The 24,482-nt window shown below is 40.2% G+C and overlaps 1 protein-coding gene across 1 annotated transcript in view; it reads right to left on the reverse strand.

Annotated features, from left to right (window-relative positions):
* CPO (carboxypeptidase O) overlaps nucleotides 1-24,482 on the reverse strand; it is a 102,840-nt gene extending 78,358 nt beyond the window's left edge. The window contains 3 exon segments of the mRNA XM_082396772.1: nucleotides 13,293-13,362; nucleotides 17,735-17,827; nucleotides 24,396-24,482. The gene's annotated coding sequence lies outside the window, so the exon portion shown is untranslated.

Here is a 24,482-nt window from a genome sequence, read left to right on the forward strand (position 1 = left end):
GGACCTAAGGCACACACACTTTCATCATTGGTCCAAGCATGAACCTTTTTGGTAATTTACTTATTTACTTACTTATTAATAACTTATGAACCCCCATGAGCCCATCACCCTCTATTCACAGTTCTAGATGTTGTGGGCAGTACAGAGATGCAGGAAACAGATTACTGCTTTCAAGAAGCCTCTAATTTGGTGTGATAGGCTGATAGTGGCTCCCAAAGACCTGTCCAAATCCTACGCCTTGGAACCTGTGACTGTCACTTTATTTAGAAAAAGGGTCTTTGCAGATGTGATTACGGTAAGGATCTAGAAATGAGTAGACGGCTGAATTCACTGGGTGGACCCTAAATGTCATCACAGGTGTCCTTATAAGAGAGAGATAGAGCTCTGACTCACCTCGACAAAAAACAACGCAATGTGGAGACAGAGGCAGAGATTTAAGTGGTGTGGTCACAAGCCAATGAACATGAAGAAATTCCAACAGACATCAGAAGCTGGAAGAGGCATGGAGCAGTTTCTCTTCTGGAGACTCACCTTGGCTTCAGACTTCTGGTCTCCAGAACTGTGGGAGAATACATTTCTGCTGTTTTAAGCCAGCAAGGTTGTCGCTTAAAACAACAGAAAGCCACAGGAGACATGCATTTGGTAGGACAGTAGGCACGCATATGAGCAGCTGCCACAGCGGCAGCTATAGTAACTAGCATTTACCAAACACCGCTATGCTAAGCATTTTATGTGCATTATTTCTTTCGTTCTCCAAACAATACTATCAAGCAGGGACCATAATCACCTCCATTTTATATATGAGCTAGCTGTGTCTCAGTGTGTTAGAAAACCTTCCCAAAGTCTTAGATCTAATTAGGGGCATTCAAGGGATTCAAGCACTATATACTGAAAAGTACACCCTCTAACTCATCCCTTGCATAGTGAAAACATACTCATACACCCTGACCTCTAAAGCACAGATCATTCATGTGTGCTGAAATCAAGACAGCTTCTTTCTAGACTTTCTAATAGAAAAATTCTGGATAGTTTAACTGAAACTTCACTTTTCTCTGTCCTTTGGGCCTTTATTATACTGGTACTCTAAGCCATACTTCATCTGCCTATTAAGGAAACTGTTATGTCTGCCTAACACAAAAATGTGTAAAATGCCTTCAGGAAACATGGAGTCAACCAGTTTTGCTGAAACAAAGCTGTTTACATCAGAGTCACCAGAGAGGAAAGCAGAACTTTGGTCCAAGCCCAAAGCTGGTGGAGAATAAGGGAAGTCGGATCTGGACTTGATCCTGTAATCAGGAGTTGGTGGAGGTGACTAAGAAAGGATAATTAGACTAGCGACTGGGGGTCATCGGTGACTTTGAACTTACAGGGTTTGGGGTGAGGATAATGGTGCGTTGAGGGAATTAAGGAAGAATTGGGCGGTGTGGAAATGGAAGCAGCTGGGATAAGCATCTCCCTGGAGGTGCCTGGCAGCAGAAGAAAGGAGACAATCAGAATGAGGGTCTGGGGACATGTGGGTGGTGGGCATCAGAGGGTCAAGCCTCTCCCCTGCAGGAGAGAACTGGAGAGGGTGGGGACAAAGGAGACTGGAAAGAAAGCCAGTGTTTTCTTTCAGCCCCAGGGTGAAAGCACAGGCTCTTCCTAGACTCCAGAGCAAATGGATTAAACTCAGGGCAGTAATTCTCAAAGAGTGTTCCAGGGGGGGCACTGAAGGGCCCTTTGGAGAGCCTAAAGTCAAGTATCAGAAACACTAATGCTTTGATGATGTCTGTTCTTTAGTTTTTGCATGACCATCTTTAGTTTTGCAACACCATCATTCAAAAAATATTTTACTAATATTTAAGGTAGCTGAGAACAGAAAATATGTATTTCCTTCTCACCCTGGCCCAGCACAGAGGCCGTGTTTAATAAACATGAGCTGAAGGAATGAATGGTGTCTAATAGCATGACTCTGCCATGTGAGCTCTGTGACCTTGGGAAAGTTACCCTGATCTCCAAGGTGCAGATAATAATATCCCAGTCACAGAGTAGTTAGGACATGAATAGAGATAACAATGTAAAGCATGTAGCCTAACTGCCAGCATGTAATACATAATGGTCCTATCAAGTTGTCGAGACCATGTTTTGAGAAGCCGTGCAGTAGAGTGGTCAGGACAGAAGCTGAGAGGCAAGCACACCTTACCTCCAATCCAGTTCAGTGCTCACTGTCTTCATGACCACAGACCATTGACTTAACCTCCCTAAAGATGGTCTTTCATTGATAAAATGTGGATTAATAATATTTACTCTATTAGGGGTGTTGTGAGGAGTGAATGAGATCTTATATGGAGAGCTGGCCTCTCTCTCCTTTGACATTAATATGCAAATTTTAAAATAATGTTTCACTTTTAAATGGAAAAAGAAAAGTGAAATCTCTGGTAAAAGCTGTTTGGATGTGTTCTCTTATTTTTTTAAATAAACATTGCTCTGATTTCTTTCAGTAGTTTAAAAGATAAACAGTTACGTACTGATAAATTTAATATCACCCCCCACCCCAGATTAAAAAGTATTCCCAACTTCTCTATTCTGAATGGGGTAGAACTTGATAAATTTTCATGCATCCGTGACAACATGAAACTCCATAATGCTCCTTAGTCTGGTCTCTCTCTGGTTGGTTTCAGTACCTCAAGGTGAGTAAAACGAAAAAGGTTCACACTTTCTATGCCCCCAATGATGCGAGACGAATGGGAAGGACAGCAAGTAAGATCTGAGAAGATCTGAGAATGTAGATTCTCACACTTCACACAGCCCCTGAGTGCCAGTCCATAATATCACTTCTGGATGATTATTGAAGACGTGCAAAAGAAAATATAACAATTAGATCTGACACTTCAGGGTCTAAAATCCCACGAGATTCTGCTTGATTAAAAATGGTCCATGCAGAAACTTTCAAAACCTGAAATTAGTTTGAATGTATTAAAAACTCTTCTCACACATACAGACAAATGAACTTGATACCAGATCATGAAGATAGTCACAGGAAACGTGTTGATTCAATACTCTAAGTAATAAATTGGAAACAGCCATGTGTCCTAGCTTCCACTCCATGAATATAGAGAGTACATAGTGATTGAGTGTTCAGGAGACTTGGAAATGTTTAAAACAAGATCCCTGACATACAGAAGCTCAGGGTGCAATGGTGGAGACAAATACGTAGGCATACAAGTGCTATAACAGAGAGATGGATGATGGGTGATGGGAATACACAGTTTATGGAGAATGACGATCTTAAACTGGATTGACAGATTTAGCAAAACATTTAATTATTTGGCTTTTAATTCACTAGCTACAGATTGAAAAAGACAGTTGATGGAGCTTGATTTTTAGCTAAATATTAAGCTCCAATTCCCCGCTCTTCCTTTTTAAGATATCCATCTCTTCTGCCTCTGATCAGAAATTGAGTTCTTTTTTTTTTTTTTTTCTGGCTTATGGTATCTTATTCCCTGACCAGAGATTGAACTTGGGCCCATGGCAATGAAAATGCTGAGTCCTAACCACAGGACCCCAAAGAAACTCTTGGAAGTTGAGGTCTTGATGCTACAATGTATTGAAAAATAGATTTGAAAAATAAATCTGTGGAAAAATAAGAAACTCAGAAAACCTATTGTTTATTTGTTCTACACTGCACGAAAATATTAATTTAAGTAATACAATGTTGCTATGTTTGTTTCTCATTAACTTGGCAAGTAGATCACATTAGTTACAAAATAAGTGAATTTAGAGACAGCAAAAGGCTGCAAGAAAATAAATCTCTCAAGAATTACAAGAAGAGTGATGTTATTGGTACAGAGGAAATAGTCAGTTAAATGGAAATTTCAAAGAAGTCAGTAACTTTTTTTTTTTTTTTTAATTCAAGGTTTAGATGTACTTTGAAAGTCTTTGAACTGGGAAGCTCGGAAGCTGGTTCTAGTTCTGCCTCTGACTTTATCTAGGTTTGGACAAGTCACCACCCTTGGTGTCAGTTTCCAAAGCCTATAAAATGAGTGGTTGGTATTAACCAGAACTCTTTTGGATGCCAGTAAAAGAAATCTAATTCAAACTGGCTTAATTTACAAGAGAGGAGGCTTTACTTATTTAGATAATTGAAAAGGGTATACCAGCTTCAGGCATAGCTGGATCTGGGAGCTTTAAATTATGTCACCAGGGCACTATAGCTCTCCATCTATTAGCTCTGATTTGTATTGTGTTGGCTTCATCCTCAGGCATGTTCTCCCTCTGTGATGTCAAGATTTCTCCTTGCAGCTCCAGGTTTACTTCCTAAAACTTAAAGCCCAAGAAAAAAAAGTTTGTCTTTCACTGCAGTTCCAGATAAATTCCCAGAATTGAATTTCATTGAATTTGATTGACTTGAGTTGCATCCCTAAACCACTCACGGTGTGAATAGGGAATGCAGTGTTTCAATTGGCCAGACCTAGGGAAAATGTCCTGCCCTGGAGCCAGAGGTGGGGTCAGTACATATATAGCCCCGGAGTGAGGGAAGATTGATTTCCAAAGGAAAGCCAAGAGTCAGCTACACAGTAAAGGGGAAATGGAGTTTAGAAGTCCAAAACAACAGATGTCCACGGTAGGGCGGAACACATTGCCTCTAAGTCCCCTTTTAACCCCTAAAATGGCCTCTTGAAACTTTTTCTTCATTAGATAAGGAAATTGCTACCCAGAAAGTTCCAGTGATTTGCCCAAGTCTCACAGCTAGTTAATGACAGAAACTGAATCCTGATCCTTTAACACGCTATACTGTGTTCCACATCTTTTCAAGGCCTCTAACTCCAGGGATCACAATGGACTCAACAGTAAATGGCTCACGAAATGTGAACCCTACCACTTCAGGTGAGTATTATAAGAAGAACATTTCCTATATTTCTTCTGAAGATGCTATCAGGAACCTCTGATAACTTAATCGTAGGTATAGTGGAAAGCCTCAGCATTGCCTAATTTGGTTGGCTGAGCCTACTTCGAACATGCTACACATGACCCCTGTTCCTACCAGCTGAGGATGCTTTGAGTTCTCATTTTAAATGTCTAAGAAGAACACGTTTGCGGTTACCATAGCAACTGTCTAGAGGGGACTCCTGTGTGGACATGAGGATGCCAACCACAGCACTCTTTCTTTTTCTTGATCTAGACTAGTGCTGTGATGGACCCAGGCAAGGGTGAATTGCTTTTTTAAGCCTTTTAGATGATAATGTATGGCCGGCGTTACGAGCCCTGACCTAGCCCTTTAAATTCTTATTAAAGCAGGTTTGGCTGAGAGTTCAAATAGTTCATTCAATCCCACACCTCATGTTTCACTTCAGAGCTTCCCAGAGTGCATGTCTGGTGACTTATTTTAAATTGCATTTTTTCCCCTCTCTTCTCAAAGGAAAGGATATTGTCCACTCCGGGACATTATGTGATTTCTGGCTTTCCAAGGTACAAACTCATGAATATTCTTAATTAGAACCGTGGTCTCCATCTCTTTCAAATTGGGCTATGTTGGAACTTAATTGCAGCAAGGGACGAGGAACATCTGGCAGGTCTAAAACAGCCATGATCTGTGGTTCAGAATATACCATATGAATTACCAGCAGGGTGATGCGTCACTGTGATTGCTGATATGCTGTGGAGATGCGGAGGAAGAAGGAAGCAAAGCAAGTAATGGCCTCTCAATTAAGTTTTCCGAAAGGCTCAGATGATTAACTGGCTACAGGCAAAGTTTACTCCTCAACTGAAAACATAAGCAACAACGTCAAACAGGCACACCTGCCATCTCAATAATTTAGGGATGGTGAAAAGAAACATCTCATTTTTTTACATTAGCAGACTGTCCAGTGTTTGGCAGCTCTTTTCCAAATGATTTTTATTTTCCTTCCTTCCTTCATTAGTGTGAAGCTTGAAATAAGTTCTATTCAATCTCATGTTATTGACTTGATTTGCATCCGAACATTGTACTGGTGATGACCTAGGCAGTGATAGACATCTTCAAGGGAATATGTCTTGCTATTTAAGATGTGATCCTTGGAAACTGAGAAATATTTAGTAGAGAAATTCCACCTGATTTTTGAGACTTTAATGGAATAAATTTAAATTTAAATTGTTTATGATTGAAAAGCATGTAGAGCGTTTTGGTAAAAAATAATGGAGAATTTATTCAATAAATACGGAGCATACACTATTTGCAAACTCTTTAGATGCTACAAGAGATATAAAGATACATGTTCTTGGGACGTTTACAATCTACAAGAGGAGATGAGAGAGTCATTAATAACTAGAATGTTAGGTCAGATGTGATAAAGTATGGTAGTATTTCAAAGTAGGTAGACTTTGAACTTGGCAGGGGAGAGCAAGTCAGGTAAAAGGACCAGTAGGAGCAAAAATTCACAAGAGATAAGGGGGTTTGGAGATGAAACTCATTGAGTGTCTACAGCGTGAGAAGCAGGTTACAGATTTTTTTTTTAACATATTATCCCATTTAATTCCTGGCACAACCTTATGAGATTATTCCCAGATAATTTCCAGATAAATGGAGTGAAATTCTGAAATGCTAAATAATACCCCCGCCGTCACTCAGGCAGTAACTGGTAGTACTACTGGAATTTAATATTCACGTTCATGGAAAGATGACCAGCACAGTTGGGCTAAATTGAAAGTAGATCTGGGAAAAGGAGGCTGGAATGCAGTCAGTCAAGGCAAGATCACCCAGGACTGGAATGTCAGGCTGACAAGTGCAAAGTCAACTCCACAGGTAATGTGAACCATTCACGGTCTAACCTAAAACTCAGGCAGCTTACCCACGCCCTGAGAGCTTTGAGAAGCCCAGTGCCACAACCTGAGACTGTTAAAAAGCCCTCCCCACATTGTCCAGGCTTTCTTATGTTTATTTCCCAACATCTCCATGCCCCTGTGCCATACATATCCATGTAGATAGGATACACAGCTCCATCCTAGGTTTCCACAAAAATCCACCACCTTCAAGTATTGTATGAGCTTGGTAACTTCTTTCTAAAGATGAATGGGGGGGTCAAGGGGAAAGATTATGTCAAGGAGAGAGATTTCTTCCTTCTGCCATCACCTGGGCCTATTCCTTCTATTTCCCATTCCCAGGTTTTTGTTTTCTACTCCCTTTCTTTCTGACACAGGCAAGAAGCTGCTCTTATTTGTCTTTCTCATGGAAGTTCCACCCATGCCCTTGGGTGGGTCCTTGGTGTTTGTCTTCTTCCCCAGTACCTTGTGAGATATCTCTCCTAAACAAATGCAGGGTTCTCCTTGGAAGGAGTTCTAGTCGGATAGATGGATGGGATTGGGGTGAGCCTGGAAGCAGGGAGTTATGAGCTGAGGCCATGGCCCAGGTGCAGCATAAGCTGATAATGCCGACCCAGATCTTGGCAGTAAAGGTGGGAGAACAAAGGGTAAACATGAGACGTTAAGGAGAAACTGTTTTTCAAATGACAGGAAGGAGAGCTTTTCTATTTTGTAGATTTGTTTGCTCCACGAAAATCACTTTCTTTCTTAATGAGGGTTAGGGTATTTTTTTTTTCTTTCTCTTCAGAAAGCTATAGTTCTATCTAAGTTTTGGCCATAAGGCTGTATTCTCTCCAGTTATAAAATAGAATATCAGCAGGTGGTCTCAGAAAAGAATTTTCCTAACATGCTGTACACTTTGTCAGGAAAATTTTTTCATACTGCTAGATTTTTTTCTTTCTTAAATCATGATTTCGTTTCCAGATATTTAAACCTTTACTTCCATTTAGTTTGCTTTGAAAAGCAGCAGATTAGCTGGAGCCCAAGATTGTCTATGATCAGCTGAACGGCAGAGAACACGGCCACAGTGAGAGAGCAGGGAACGAGAATCATTTGTCTTTTCAGCAAGCACACACAGATGATCCTTTCCCTGCCATATGTTCCAGAGAATTCTTTTATTTCCCTTCAGGTATTTGACCCCCTATTGAATAGAGGCATTGATCAAAGTTGAAGCTGCAGAGTGACTGATAGAATAGCTTCAGTTTTCAGTAAATCAAATGTTAAAAAAGAATCAAAAGTAGAATTCTTGATGTTTAATTCCTATTCCTGAGTCCCTGGCTTATGTGAACATGAGGATATTGCTTAACAATCTTGTGTTTCTGGTTCCTTCTCTTTCTTTCTCTCTTTCTTTTTTCCTTTTTAAAAAATAAACACAGCCAAGAAATTCTACAATGAGAAATTGTTTTGACTTCCACTGACCTTGGAGATGGAACTCCTTAAGTAAAAATGGTGATTTGAAATAAAACTCCTTGTGTCTATTTCTAAAGAATTATGATTTGGAAGGTTCATGTGAGGTGAAGGAGAATGAGAAGAAATAGACATCAAGTTGAGATGCTGTGCCAAACATCTGGAGGAGAGAATGAGAGCATTATGGGAAAACAGATGGAGGGAAGCTTGGCCAGATAAAATTAAAGGCAACACCACTCGGCATCTGATTAGCTAAGAGAACTCTCTTTAAAAGGAAAATATCTATAAAACCTGTACTTTGAATAGTCTCTTGACACGAAAATGTTTTAAAAAAAATTAGAGATCTTATCAGGCCTTGAGGTTTACTTTGAAGGTTTTCATTTATTAATTACTGTGTGCATTGTTTTGTTTTATTTTTTAATTAGAAACAAGACCCTAATGGATAACCAAAAGGCTTATAGATAAAGACCTACACTAAAAATTATTTCTATGCTATTTTAATTAACCTACTGAAATCCAATTTGGAAAATCAGGGTCTAAGTCATTTGTGGGTGTGAGTTAAATATCTGTGTTTGTCAGGGGAAGCTGATAACACTTCTTTGGGAATTGGCTTTACGTCTTCAAGAAAGAGCTTACTTTCATGTATGAACATTTTATCTATTAGCTATATTAAGCACAGGGCTAAAGGCTCACAAGCCTTGCAGAGATACATGAAAATGTTTAAAATCTGCTCTTAAAAAATGTGTTGGGTCCAAAATAAAACACTCTAAAATGGAAAGTAATAATTATATCAAGAATATATAATAATATCAAAAGCAATGTTACAAAGATGACTTCACCTTTATACAACAAAATACTGTGTTGTATTTAATGTGACAAATGTGACATGAGCCCTCTAAAATCAAGATGCCCAGGTCTTAGAGAGGTCCTAAAATAGCCCTACTAGTGGGGAGAAGCATCTCCTGCTAGTAAGAAATCACCCACACTCTTCTGCTATACACTCCTTTTGTAGCCCAGAAGGAAAGAGGAGCCCTTTCCTTTAATAACCAAATTAAAAGGTTGGAGTCTCCAATCCATGAACTGGGAGATGTACAGCACACTTCTCAAGATTCCGTGTTATCTCCCAGAGGTCTGTTGACATCCTAGTTACCTCTTGCCCAGACTTCCTGCTTCTTCTGAATTCTTTTTTTTTTTAATTTATTTTATTTATTTATTTTTGGCTGCGTTGGGTCTTTGTTGCTGCACGCGGGCTTTCTCTAATTGCAGTGAGCGGGGGCTACTCTTTGTTGTGGTGTGCAGGCTTCTCTTTGCTGTGGCTTCTCCTGTTGCAGAGCATGGGCTCTAGGTGCGCAGGCTTCAGTAGTTGCGGCACACGGCCTTCAGTAGTTGTGGCTCGTGGGCTCTAGAGCACAGGCTCAGTAGTTGTGGCACACACCTTCAGTAGTTGTGGCACACAGGTTTAGTTGCTCCGCGGCATGTGGGATCTTCCCGGACCAGGGATCAAACCCGTGTCCCCTGATAGGGCAGGCAGATTCTTAACCACTGCACTACCAGGGAAGCCCCTTCTGAATTCTTGATCCCTGCTTACTTGTCCTTCTCCTGTGACCACTCTCCTCTTCCCATACTATGTGCAACCACCTTTGTCTTCATTTCTTCCAAAATACACCACCAACAAAAAAGCCATTGTGCTCAACAGACTTATCTGATTGTTTGGAAAGAATGAAGAGGGACTAGCATCTCGTGGGATAATAAACAACTGAATATTGAATGCAAGAGGATAGTGTACTTGCAGTGCCTCAGCCATCCCCCCAGGGGAAATTTTTTACCAGCACTTTCTTGTCTTGGGGCTCGGCCTGCCCCCAGATCGCTGGGGCACACCATCCCTATCAAGATTCCCATTATCCAACTCTCCTTCTCTTCCAGCTCCCAGTACTCTGCAGAGAAAACTGAGCATTCCTGTTACAGACCACCTGGCTCATCTCACCTGGTGCTTTCTTTTGCACACCTAATGATGCCCATTATTTGACTCTCGCAACAAAGACATATTTTGCCCTTCATTAAATTCTGTTACATCCTTGAAATGTGGAAAATGCTAAGTAATCTTCCTTTTTTTGGATAGTAATCTTAACCTTCCTGAAAGACTTCTAAAGAAGACCCACGTGCTCAAATTAACAAATGGCATATGTTCCAGCAAGCCTTCTTCCTCTGAATTTTTTTTTTTTTTTTTTTTTTGGCTGAGGCTGAAAAAAAAGTCCTTGGAGATTCAAGTCCTTTGTTGTTTAACAGAGAAGACAGAGTGAAAAAAACCACAAGACCCAGCTTTTGCTACCCTGGATCAACATATTTCAACTCAAAATACTGATTGAGTCCAGGGTAAGGAATTAAAGAATGGATTCTACAGTAGAGCCAATCGTCATTAGAAGAGTTAAATAAAAGAGACAAACATGGGAATGAGAAGCCAACAAAAGCCCTAGGGAGAAGATAACGTATGAGTTGGGCCTTGAAAGAGAAGTAGGATCATTTCCCAGAAATGCTAGGGAACCATTTTCTTCTGTTTCATTTGACTCTGGACATCTTGACTGAAAATATACCCTAAAAAAGTCCATTTTGTCTCGATGTAGTTTAAAGGACAAAACCACAATGTTAGTTTACTCCACAAAGAATAAAGAAAACGTTCACTGATTTTCACCAAATTTGCTAAACTATCAGTGACTCAAGATACTCTTTGATTCTGACTTGGGCTCAGTGCACTAATTTTTCCCATTTAATCAATGATGATCATTTACAACCTGCCAAGGACAAGCACTGGGCTAGGAGATAGAAACAGACATGAGGGAACATACACTATAAGACATGGTCTTTCCGATAGCTGAGTGAGGGATGATACACATGCAAATTAAAAATTGTAAGGGCTTCTCTGGTGGCGCAGTGGTTAAGACTCCGCCTGCCAGTGCAGGGGACACAGGTTTGATCCCTGGTCGGGAAGATCCCACATGCTGCAGAGCAACATGAACCCGAGCGCCACAACTACTGAAGCCCAAGCGCCTAGAGCCTGTGCTCCGCAACAAGAGAAGCCACCGCAATGAGAAGCCCACGCACCGCAACGAAGAGAATAGCCCCACTAGCCGCAACTAGAGAAAGCCCATGCGCAGCAACGAAGACCCAATGCAGCCAAAAAAAATAAAAAATAAAAATAAAAAACATTGTAAAACAATGTAGTAAATGGTAAGTTAGAGATGGGCAGGGAGAGCCATGGACACAGAGGGTGACCAACTCTCCCCAGGGATGTTGCGGATGGTTCTAAGAGGAGGTGACATCTGAGCTCCTTCTCAAAGGATCAGAGGAGATCATTGGATAGAGAAGAGGAGGAGAGCATTCCAGAAAGAAGAGGCAGCCTGTGCAAAGGTGGAGAGCACAGTAAGTGCTCTGGAGTTGAAGCTGCATGGAAGGAGAACTGAGGAGGAGGCTGGAGAAGCTGGGCCATACGCTTTAGGATGCTCGTGCTCAAAACTGGTTCTAAAGGATTCTGTGGATGCCACTGAGAGGACCGGGACTGGTCAAGGTTAAGGGGGCAAAAGACGTGATGAGACAGGCTGAGCGTGCAAGGACTCTGCCTGCACCCAAACCCACTTCCACAGGGCAGGTCTGCTTCAATGTTTTATGTAACATTCCATATTACCTTTCCTTTGGGGGAAAAAAGAAGTCAAAGCATACCCAAAAAAGCAGGTGACAAGGATGATTGTAGATATGTGATTGAGAAAGACAATTCTAGCATCAGTTACAAAGTAGAGGGGAAGACATAGAGATTAATAAGGTGTTTACTGCAGTGGTGCAGGTGAGAGATGATGAAACCTTGAACAAAGGCATAACAGAGATCAGAAACAAAATGTAATCACTACAAGATTGTCAAATGTACTTCAGGGCCATTTTGCAAGGTAGGAAAATGTTCTAGAGGTCTAAGAGTGTGCTGGGTGAGGAGGGAGAAATGCATAGTGCACATTTCTGTAGCCCCTTACCGTAGCAGGAGGGGCCACATGGCCTTATGATCAATGGGTTAGAGGGGTCCATTTAGGTCGGTCTTGATGACCCAGGCTTCATTATTGGCGGAATCCAGCTGATGGCTGGTAATTGGGGAAGGGAACAACCAAAAAGTATCCAACACGGACTGGGAATCCCAAACAGGTTTAGTCGCTTCTCTGCCTCAGATGCGAATAACGTTATCCATGCAGAACCAGGGAATAACGTGCTTTGGTGAGTGGCTTCCCAAGTCTATTTAAGGCGCCCCTGAGTTCACAGGAGTGGCTGTCCTCTGCCCTGCTCCAGGTGCACCAAGTGCCTACCCATAGCCTACCCGATGCCTGCACTCTCTCTCCCACAGTCCCTCGACCTTGCTCATGCCTGCTTCCCTCGCCTCCCCTTCACCATGTCCCTAGTCCTCTGTGTATTACTTGAGGATAGAGAAGGAAAAGGAGAGGGAGCCCATCATTGTAGGTGAGCCTAAGATTAGAAATGTGAACTATAATTAGACACTCAGTGAACTACAAAGATTAAACTCCTGCTAACTAGTCTCCTGTAACTCATAATGCTAAAGAGTGCTTCCCAAACTACCATTACATTTCAATATAGATATAGATATAGATACAGATATAGATATAGGAATTGTTACACATATACATGTACATACAGTCACTCTATTCCCTTAACTTTGAAAGGATCCCAGTTTTCCCAAGGAGAACAGAGGTAGTACACCCTTCCTTCCACATTGATAAATACTGTTCTAACTTAAATAAAATATTTACATAATTAAGTGCTAGCATGTCAAATTTCCTTTCTTAAAGTCAGATGCACATTAACAAGTAAAATCTAAAATAGAGCAAAAGAAATCTGAAAAAAAAAAAGAATCGCTATGCTGTACACCTGAAACTAACACAATATTGTAAATCAATTATACTTCAATAAATATATATGCATATAATCAGAAAAAAAAATTTTTAAGTAAAATAGAGTCAAAGAAACCAAGACCCAGGGTACTATAGGAGATTCATGGAGGGGCAGGGAATGTTTCTGACCTTCAGAGCATCTTTAGTGATGGGTATTTCAGCTGCTATGTCTTCTTCAGTGGAAGGAGGGTGAGTCTGGCTGACAAGAAAGAAAACCCATGGGTGAGATTTGGTAAAGAGGGACTTTTTGTTAACTTAAGAGATCTTCCTCCATCAAAGCCAAGAGTCTCTATTTCTTTTACAATAATTTCTTCTCCATCCTTCAGATGCTCTCACATTCTCTGTAAATCTTCCCCCTTTTCACACTAATCCATAATGATTTACTGCTCTCTGAACTACCATTATGCTGGAGTGGTTAAGATCTGCGGGTCTTGGGATCAGTCAGGTTTGAGTTTGAATTCTCGTCCTGATATAAATTTATTGAGTGAATGCTGGCAAGTTATTTAACCTCTCAGAGCCTCAGGGTCATAAAACCTAATCTTCATAGACCATTGACTCCACATCAGGCACTGTTTCAAGCATGATACTTACATTTTCTCATTTAATATCAACTCTATCAGGTAAGTTTTTCCATGATGATTCTTTTTTTTTTGAATAAAAAAAGATTTTTAATTTAATACTGAATCTTTGAATTTATAGACATATGGAAAAGGCTAATATACTGGAGTGAAAATAAAACAGCATCTCAAAGATTACTTGACTTTTTAGTTTGTTAAAAATGCAAAAATTCACTGAGTACATACAAGGAAAAAACATGGAACACTTCACGAATTTGCGTGTCATCCTTGCGCAGGGGCCATGCTAATCTCCTCCGTATTGTTCCAATTTTAGTATATGTGCTGCTGAAGCAAGCACTCTGTGATGATTCTTATTTCATAGATGAGGAAATGGAAACAAAGAGAGGATCATCAATGCTCAAAAGTCCTATGGCTGGTAGCGGAGGCTGGACACACCGTCTCCCCACACCTGTGCACTTGTGAGTTGTAGTTAGGATTGATGACATCCTTAGCATGGTGCCCGACACAGAGCAAACACTTTGTAAATGGAAATTATAACTACTAAGTGTCTATGTAGATTTTATTATCCACCACTTAACACTTAGATGTTCCCTTATCTCTGTATCTGTCCCATCTTCCTACCGTCTTACAGTGTCCCTGGAGAAGGAGTCAGTCTCTTATCTAATTCCTCATAGCACAATGCTGGGAACCTATGTGCCAGTGTACATGGACTAGTGATAATTCTAGATTGAATCAGTGGCAGTGGCTGTGGGTTTTCCCCAGTTTAATCCAAAGGGACCAGCAGCATAGCGGAGCATGTGCTTACACGCATTCTTGTCTTGTCATAATATGTGCTGGATTGAAAACATGGATGAGTCACTGACCCTGCCATAAACCAGAGAGGGAAAGAAGAAAAACGAGAAAGACAGAGAACAAGAAAGGAGGCAGGACTGGAGGAGGGAGGAAGAGAGGGAGGTAAAGACAAAGAGAAAATCTGTCTCTTTTCGGAGCACCTTTAAACATCCTTAAGAGAAACTGGGATATTCATCTATTCAATGACATTTCCTCTATCTGTGTCAAACTCCACCTTCCAAGGGTGATTGCAGTTTGTATTAAGCACCATGTAGGGAAAACTTTTATCCCTTTTAAACGTCAGACGGGGCTTCCCTGGTGGCACAGTGGTTGAGAGTCTGCCTGTCAATGCAGGGGACACGGGTTCAAGCCCTGGTCTGGGAAGATCCCACATGCCGCGGAGCAACTAGGCCCGTGAGCCACAATTACTGAGCCTGCGCGTCTGGAGCCTGTGCTCCGCAACAAGAGAGGCCGCGATAGTGAGAGGCCCGCGCACCGCGATGAAGAGTGGCCCCCGCTTGCCGCAACTAGAGAAAGCCCTCGCACAGAAACGAAGACCCAACACAGCCATAAATAAATAAATAAATAAATAAATAAAATTTAAAAAAAAAAAAAAAAAAAAGCTTTAAACGTCAGACGGTGGCAAAACAACCAAGACTGTGGCAGTCATGAAACTCCCATTCTGCTCTAACAGAGTTGGTATTGCCACCTCAGGAATCGGAGATGGAAGTCCTCTGGGAAGTTGTCAAGGAGGTTCTATTTTTGGCCCCCAGTCTGTTGCCACAGTGATTAGAAAAAGCTGTCCAGAACACAAGAAACGGTTGAGGGCATCTGAAATACCCATGAAAGGGACACGGAAGGCACTCACATGTGTCACATGGAGAAGACAATTTGAAACAAAAGGAAAATCTGGAGGCAGATTATTTAACATTCATTTATGCATTCATTCAACAAATATTTGCTGGGTGCCTATTTGGTGCAAAGCCCTGCACGGGGCGATCCTATGGAGGATATAAATATTAAACAGGCTCAACTCCTGCCCTTATCTTACAGTCAAGTGGGGGAGATAAGACATGCACATATTTATTATTTAGTGGTGTCATGTAAACATCTGAGGTGGAAATCTGTGGGCTAAAAGGCTATATTAGTCATTCCACAGAGAGTGAAGACACAAATCAACCTGGCCCACGGCGTCATCAGCCGGCGCATGGAATCAGCCTTCTGGCCTTTCCATAAACCAGTAGCCCACAGGTCCTGTGCTGCAGACCCAGACTCTCAGGAAATGCAGTTACTCAAGTCCTCTCTCCTTCAAAGGGAGCAATGGCTGCATAAATTACACTGAAAAGCCTGCATTCAATGGCAGAGGATTTCAAAACCCTAAAATGGGCAGATTCAGAATTTCAGGGAGGCAGTGTCCCAAGGTGGTTTAGCACAGAGGCTTTGGAGGTGCAGTCCTGGGTTTGCTTCTCAACCCTGCCTGCTGGCTCCTTGACAATGAACCTCTCCAAACCTCTGTTTCCTCCTCTTTAAAATGTCAGTAGAGAAGATTCTCTCATACAACCTGCTCTGAAATAGAGTACACAGGAAAAGACATTGGTAATAAATAGAGTGCTCAAAAGACAGACATTAAAGTTGACAAGGTCATTTTGGGTTCACAGCATTCTGTACTACCATACTAGGCTCTAGTCCTGTAACCTGTCCTCGATTCTTCCTTTTGTGATGTGTGATATTTGGTTAGCCATTTCATTGTTCTCTTCCTCACTTTTTTGTTGTTGTTGTGGTAAAATACACCTAACATAAAATTTACCATTTTTACTATGTTTAAGTGCATAGTTCAGTGGCATTAAGTACATTCACATTGATAATGCAACCATCACCACCATCCGTCTCCAGAAACTTTTCATCTTCCCAAACTGAAACTCCATACCCATTCAACATTAACTTCCCATTCCCCTCTTCTTCCAACCCCTAGCAACCACTATTCTACTTTATGTCTCTATGAATGAGACTGTTCTAGGTACCACATATAAATAGAAGTATACAATATTGGTCGTTTTGTGCCCAGCATATTTCACTTAGTATAATGTCTTCAAGGTTTATCCATGTTGTAGCATGTATTGTAATTTCTATCCTTTTTAAAGACTGAATAATATTCCATTGAATGTGTATATCACATTTTGTCTATCCATTCATCCATTGATGGATACTTGGGTTATTTCCACCTTTTGGCTACTGTGAATAATGCTGCTGTGAACATCAGTGTAAAAATATCTGTTCAACCCTTTTTCATTTTTAAAAACAATGTCTTAAAAATATTATGCTGTATTTTAAAAACATCTTCTTATCCCTCAGACTGACAATATATTGATCGATAAGTTAGTTTCTCTTTAAACTATTCTGTGATCATGGTGGGAATATCAAGAAAGTTATTTTATTTTGGTCCTATAGAGTGTTCTTCAGTAAATCTTTATCATTGTAAAGCAAATACCCTTATAACCAGCATAAGTTTTGTTAGTACAGATTGGCTATATTTTAAAATAAGTTACTAAATATAGAAAAAATTGGCACATATAGTATTGTTGAACTTTAAGAAGTATTACATTTTTCCTATAAGTAAATAAGGCATATAGAAAGAGGAGTTGGCTAACAATGGCCCATGGGCCAAAATTCAACCCACTGTCTAGTTTTTTTATGGCCTGCAAACTAAGAATGGGTTTCATATTTTTTTAATGGTTGAAAAAATCATAAGGAGTCTAAAACGTCATGACATATGAAAATTATACAAAATTCAAATTTCAGTGTTCATAAATAAAGTTTTATTGGGACACAGCCACACCCACTCATTTATGTATTGTCTGTGGCTGCTTTTGAGCTACAGTGGCAGAGCTGAACAGTTGTGATAGAGACTGCATAGCCCTCAAGTCCTAAATATTTATGATATAGCCCTTTATAGAAAAAAATTTGCCAACAGCTGATATAAATCATTGATCTAATTTCACTTCCTCATTTATAGTTGAGAAGACCAAGGCCCAATAAGCATACTGTCAGACTGGAGATCACAAAGCATAGAGTCAGTAAAAGAAATCCAGCTGTCCCAACAGGCCACCCTGAGTTCCTAAACCATATCCCTGTGTATTCCTGGGTTAAAGCACAGTGGCTTACCTTCCAGCTGTACATCATGAACTAAAACCATCATTGCTTCACATTAATAATGCAAAAAAGTCTGTCTCTGTTCTTAATTTCCTCTGCTGAATGCTAGGGGATAAAAAGAGATGTATGCTTAGTTGTTAACTTCTTTGTGAGGGTTGCATTGGTTCATATCTTTTTTATTTCTGCTTTTTTTAAATTTTACTTTATCTTTTTTTTTATACAGCAGGTTCTTTACTAGTTATCCATTTTGTACGTATCAGTGTATATATGTCAATCCCAGTCTCCCAATTCATCCCACGACCACCACCCCCACTTTCCCCCCTTGGTGTCCTTACGTTTGTTCTCTACATCTGTGTCTCTGTTTCTGCCTTGCAAACCAGTTCATCTGTACCATTTTTCTAGATTCCATATATATGCGTTAATACACGATATTTGTTCTTCTCTTTCTGACTTACTTCACTCCATATGACAGTCTCTAGGTCCATCCACATCTCAACAAATGACCCAATTTTGTTCCTTTTTATGGCTGAGTAATATTCCATTGTATATATGTACCACATCTTTATCCATTCATCTCTCGATGGGCATTTAGGTTGCTTCTATGCCCTGGCTATTGTAAATAGTGCTGCAATGAACACTGGGGTGCATGTGTCTTTTTGAATTATGGTTTTCTCTAGGTATATGTCCAGCAGTGGGATTGCTGGGTCATATGGTAATTCTATTTTTAGTTTTTTAAGGAACCTCCGTACTGTTCTTCATAGTGGTTGTATCAGTTTACATTCCCACAAACAGGGCAAGAGGGTTCCCTTTTCTCCACACCCTCTCCAGCATTTGTTGTTTGTAGATTTTCTGATGATGCACATTCTAACTGGTAATACCTCACTGTAGTTTTGATTTGCATTTCTCTAATAATTAGTGATGATGAGCAGCTTTTCATGTGCCTCTTGGCCATCTGTATGTCTTCTTGGAGAAATGTCTATTTAGGTCTTCTACCTAAATTTTTTTATTGGGTTGTTTGTTTTTTTAATATTGAGCTGCATGAGCTGTTTATATATTTTGGAGATTAATCCTTGTCTGCTGATTCATTTACAAATATTTTCTCCCATTCTGAGGGTTGTCTTTTCATCTTGTTTATAGTTTCCTTTGCTGTGTAAAAGCCTTTAAGTTTCATTAGGTCCCATTTGTTTATTTTTGTTTTTATTTCCATTACTCTAGGAGGTGGGTCAAAAAAGATCTTGCTGTGATTTATGTCAAAGAGTGTTCTTCCTGTGTTTTCCTCTAAGAGTTTTATAGTGTCTGCTCTTACACTTAGGTCTTTAATCCATTTTGAGTTTACTTTTGTGTATGGTGTTAGGGAATGTTCTAATTTCATTCTTTTACATGTAGCTGTTCAGTTTTCCCAGCACCACTTATTGAAGAGACTGTCTTTTCTCCATTGTATGTCCTTGCCTCTTTTGTCATAGATTAGTTGACCGTAAGTGCGTGGGTTTATCTCTGGGTTTTCCATCTTGTTCCATTGATCTATATTTCTGTTTCTGTGCCAGTACCATATCATCTTGATTACTGTAGCTTTGTAGTATAGTCTGAAGTCAGGGAGTCTGATTCTTCCAGCTCCATTTTTTTCCCTCAATATTGCTTTGGCTATTCAGGGTCTTTTTTTGTCTCCAAGCAAATTTTAAGATATTTTATCCTCGTCCTGTAAAAAATGCCATTGGTAATTTGATAGGGATTGCATTGAACCTGTAGATTGCTTTGGGTAGTATAGTCATTTTCACAATATTGATTCTTACAATCCAAGAACATGGTATATCTCTCGATCTGTTTGTGTCATCTTTGATTTCTTTCATCAGTGTCTTATAGTTTTCTGAGTACAGGTCTTTTACCTACTTAGGTAGGTTTATTCCTAGGTATTTTATTCTTTTTGTTGCAATGGTGAATGGGATTGTTTCCTTAATTTCTCTTTCTGATCTTTAGTTGTTAGTGTATAGGAATGTAAGAGATTTCTGTGCAATAATTTTGTATCCTGTAACTTTACCAAATTCATTGATTAGCTCTAGTAGTTTTCTGGTGGCATCTTTAGGATTATCTATGTATAGTATCATGTCATCTGCAGTGACAGTTTTACTTCTTCTTTGCCAATTTGTATTCCTTTTATTTCTTTTTCTTCTCTGATGGCTGTGGCTAGGACTTCCAGAACTATGTTGAATAACAGTGGCAAGAGTGGACATCCTTGTCTTGTCCCTGATCTTAGAAGAAATGATTTCAGCTTTTCACCAGTGAGAATGTTTGCTGTGGGTTTGTCATATATGGCTTTTATTATGTTGAGGTAGGTTCCCTGTATGCTGACTTTCTGGGTGTGGAATTTTGTCAAAAGATTTTCTGCATCTATTGAGATCATCATATGGTTTTTATTCTTCAATTTGTTAATATGGTGTATCACATTGATTGATTGGCATATATTGAAGAATACTTGCATCCCTGGTATAAATCCCACTTGATCATGGTGTATGATCCTTTTAATGTGTTGTTGGATTCTGTTTGCTAGTATTGTGTTGAGGATTTTTGCATGTATATTCATCAGTGATATCGGTCTGTAATTTTCTTTTTTTGTTATATCTTTGTCTGGTTTTGGTATCAGGGTGATGGTGGCCTCGTAGAATGAGTTTGGGAGTGTTCCTTCCTCTGCAATTTTTTGGAAGAGTTTGAGAAAGATGGGTGTTAGCTCTTTTCTAAATGTTTGATAGAATTCACCTGTGAAGCCATCTGGTCCTGGACTTTTGTTTGTTGGAAGATTTTTAATCACAGGTTCAATTTCATTACTTGTGATCCATCTGTTCATATTTTCTATTTCTTCCTGGTTCAGTCTTGGAAGGTCATACTTTTCTAAGAATGTCCATTTCTTCCAGGTTGCCCATTTTACTGGCATAGAGTTGCTTGTAGTAGTCTCTTATGATGCTTTATATTTCTGTGGTGTCCGTTGTAACTTCTCCTTTTTCATTTCTAATTTTATTGAATTGAGTCCTCTCTCTCTTTTTCTTGATGAGTCTGGCTAAAGGTTTATCAATTTTATCTTCTCAAGAAACCAGCTTTTAGTTTTATTGATCTTTGCTATTGTTTTCTTTGTTCCTATTTATTTCTACTCTGATCTTTATGATTTCTTTCCTTCTACTAACTTTGGGTTTTGTTTGTTCTTCTTTCTCTAGTTCCTTTAGGTGTAAGGTTAGATTGTTTATTTGAGATTTTTCTTGTTTCTTGAGGTAAGATTGTATTGCTATAAACTTCTCTCTTAGAACTGCTTTTGCTGCATCCCATAGGTTTTGGATCATTGTGTTTTCATTTGTCTCTAGGTATTTTTTGATTTCTTCAGTGATCTCTTGGTTATTTAGTAGTATATTGTTTAGCCTCCATGTGTTTGTGTTTTTTACGTTTTTTTTTCCCCCTGTAATTGATTTCTAATCTCATAGCGTTGTGGTCGGAAAACATGCTTGATATGATTTCAATTTTCTTAAATTTACCGAGGCTTGATTTGTGACCCAAGATGTGATCTATCCTGGAGAATATTCCATGTGCACTTAAGAAGAAAGTGTAATCTGCTGTTTTCAGATGGAATGTCCTATAAATATCAATTAAATCTATCTGGTCTATTGTGTCATTTAAAGCTTGTGTTTCCTTATTAATTTTCTGTCTGGATCATCTGTCCATTGGTGCAAGTGAGGTGTTAAAGTCCCCCACTATTATTGTGTTACTGTCGATTTCCTCTTTTAGAGCTGTTAGCAATTGCCTTATGTATTGAGGTGCTCCTCTGTTGGGTGCATATATATTTATAATTGTTATATCTTCTTCTTGGATTGATCCCTTCATCATTATGTAGTGTCCTTCCTTGTCTCTTGTAACATTCTTTGTTTTAAAGTCTATTTTCTCTGATATGAGAATTGCTACTCCAGCTTTCTTTTGATTTCCATTTGCATGGAATATCTTTTTCGATCCCCTCACTTTCAGTCTGTATGTGTCCCTAGGTCTGAAGTGGGTCTCTTGTAGACAGGATATATATGGGTCTTGTTTTTGTATCCAATCAGCAAGGCTGTGTCTTTTTTTTTTTTTAATAAATTTATTTATTTATTTATTTATTGGCTTTGTTGGGTCTTCATTGCTGTGCACAGGCTTCCTCTAGTTGCGGTGAGCGGGGGTTACTCTTTGTTGCGGTATGCTGGCTTCTCATTACGATGGCTTCTCTTTGTTGTGGAGCACAGGCTCTAGGCAGGTGGGCTGCAGTAGTTGTGGCATGCGGGCTCAGTAGTTGTGACTCACGGGCTCTAGAGCACAGGCTCAGTAGTTGTGGCACATGGGCTTAGTTGCTCCGTGGCATGTGGGATCTTCCCGGACCAGGGCTCAAACCTGTGTCCCTGCATTTTCAGGCTGATTCTTAATCACTGTGCCACCAGGGAAGTCCCAAGCCTGTGTCTTTTGGTTGGAGCATTTAATCCATTCACATTTAAGGTAATTATTGATATTTATGTTCCTATTACCACTCTCTTAATTGTTTTGGGTTTGTTTTTGTAGGTCTTTTTCTTCTCTTCTGTTTCCCACCTAGAGAAGTTCCTTTAGCATTTGTTGTAGAGCTGGTTTGGTGGTGCTGAATTCTCTTAGCTTTTGCTTTTCTGTAGAGCTTTTGATTTCTCTGCCAAATCTGAATGAGACCCTTGCTGGGTAGAGTAATCTTGGTTGTAGGTTCTTCCCTTTCATCACTTTAAATATATTGTGCCACTCCCTTCTGGCTTGTAGAGTTTCTGCTGAGAAATCAGCTGTTAACCTTATGGGAGTTCCCTTTTAGGTTATTTGTCATTTTTCCCTTGTTGCTTTTAATAATTTTTCTTCATCTTTAATTTTTGTCAATTTGATTACTATGTGTCTTGGCGGGTTTCTCCTTGGGTTTAGCCTGCCTGCAACTCTCTGCGCTTCCTGGACTTGGGTGGCTATTTCCTTTCCCATGTTAGGGAAGTTTCAACTATAATCTCTTCAAATATTTCCTCAGGTCCTTTCTCTCTCTCTTCTCCTTCTGGGACCCCTATAATGCGAATGTTGGTGCATTTAATGTTGTCCCAGTGGTCTCTTAAGCTGTCTTCATTTCTTTTCATTCTTTTTTCTTTATTCTGTTCCATAGCAGTGAATTCCACCATTCTGTCTTCCAGGCCACTCATCCGTTCTTCTGCCTCAGTTATTCTGCTATTGATTCCTTCTAGTGTATTTTTCATTTCAGTTATTGTATTGTTCATCTCTGTTTGTTTGTTCTTTAATCCTTCTAGGTGTTTGTTCTTTAATTCTTCTAGGTCTTTGTTAAACATTTCTTGCATCTTCTCCATCTTTGCCTCCATTCTTTTTCCAAGGTCCTGGATCATCTTCACTAGCATTATTCTGAATTCTTTTTCTGGAATGTTGCCTATCTCCACTTCATTTAGTTGTTTTTCTGGGGTTTTATCTTGTTCCTTCATCTGTTACATAGTCCTTTGCCTTTTCATTTTGTCTTTCTTTCTGTGATTGTGGTTTTTGTTCCACAGGCTGCAGGATTGTAGTTCTTCTTGCTTCTGCTGTCTGCCCTCTGGTGGATGAGGCTGTCTAAGAGGCTTGTGCAAGTTTCCTGATGGGAGGGACTGGTGATGGGTAGAACTGGGTGTTGCTCTGGTGGGCAAAACTCAGTAAAACTTTAATCCACTTGTCTGCTGATGGGTGAGGCTGAGTTCCTTCCCTGTTCATTGTTTGGCCTGAGGCAACTCAGCACTGGAGGCTACAGGCTCTTTGGTGGGTCTAATGGTGGACTCCGGGAAGGCTCATGCCAACGAGTACTTCCCAGAGCTTCTGCTGCCAGTGTCCTTGTCCCCACGGGAGACACAGCCCCCCTCCCCCCGCCTCTGCAGGAGACCCTCCTACTCTAGCTGGTAGGTCTGGTTCAGTCTCCTATGGGGTCACTGCTCCTTCCCCCGGGTCCTGATATGCACACTACTTTGTGTGTGCCCTCCAAGAGTGGAGTCTCTGTTTCCCCCAGTCCTGTCAAAGTCCTGCAATCAAATCCTGCTAGCCTTCAAAGTCTGATTCTCTGGGAATTCCTCCTCCTGTTGCCGGACCCCCAGTTTGGGAAGCCTGATGTGGGGCCCAGAACCTTCACTCCAGTGTTTGGACTTCTGTGGTATAAGTGTTCTCCAGTCTGTGAGTCACCCACCCACCAGTTATGGAATTTGATTTTATTGTGACTGCCCCTCCTACTGTCTCATTGCAGCTTCTCCTTTGTCTTTGGATGTGGGGTATCTTTTTTGGTGAGTTCCAGTGTCTTCCTGACAATGATTGTTCAGCACTTAGTTGTGATTCCAGTGCTCTCACAAGAGGGAGTGAGTGCACATCCTTTGACTCCACCATCTTGAACCAATTACCCTGATTCATTCTTTATATGTGGACCTTTGTCTTTAATTTCTTAAGCACCATTTCATATGACGAAATAATTCTCAATTGCTTTCAGCATAAAGCCTAAATGACTGAATATGTTATAAAGCTCTTCTTGACTTGGCTTCAACTTACCTCCCCAGTCTTATTTCCCCATCCTTGCCTTCCTCCCTTCTCTCTTTGTCCTCCATGCTCACAGGAATTCTGTAAACTCTCAGTACCCACTGCAGATGCATCTTACCTTTAAGTCTTTGTTCATGCTGTCCTCTGACCAGGGAAGCGTTAGTCTCCTCATCCATCCAGCAAGGTCCTCTTCATCCTCCAAGAT

Source organism: Balaenoptera borealis, assembly GCF_965194805.1.
Source record: "Balaenoptera borealis genome assembly, chromosome: 6".
Taxonomy (NCBI): Eukaryota; Metazoa; Chordata; class Mammalia; order Artiodactyla; family Balaenopteridae; genus Balaenoptera; species Balaenoptera borealis.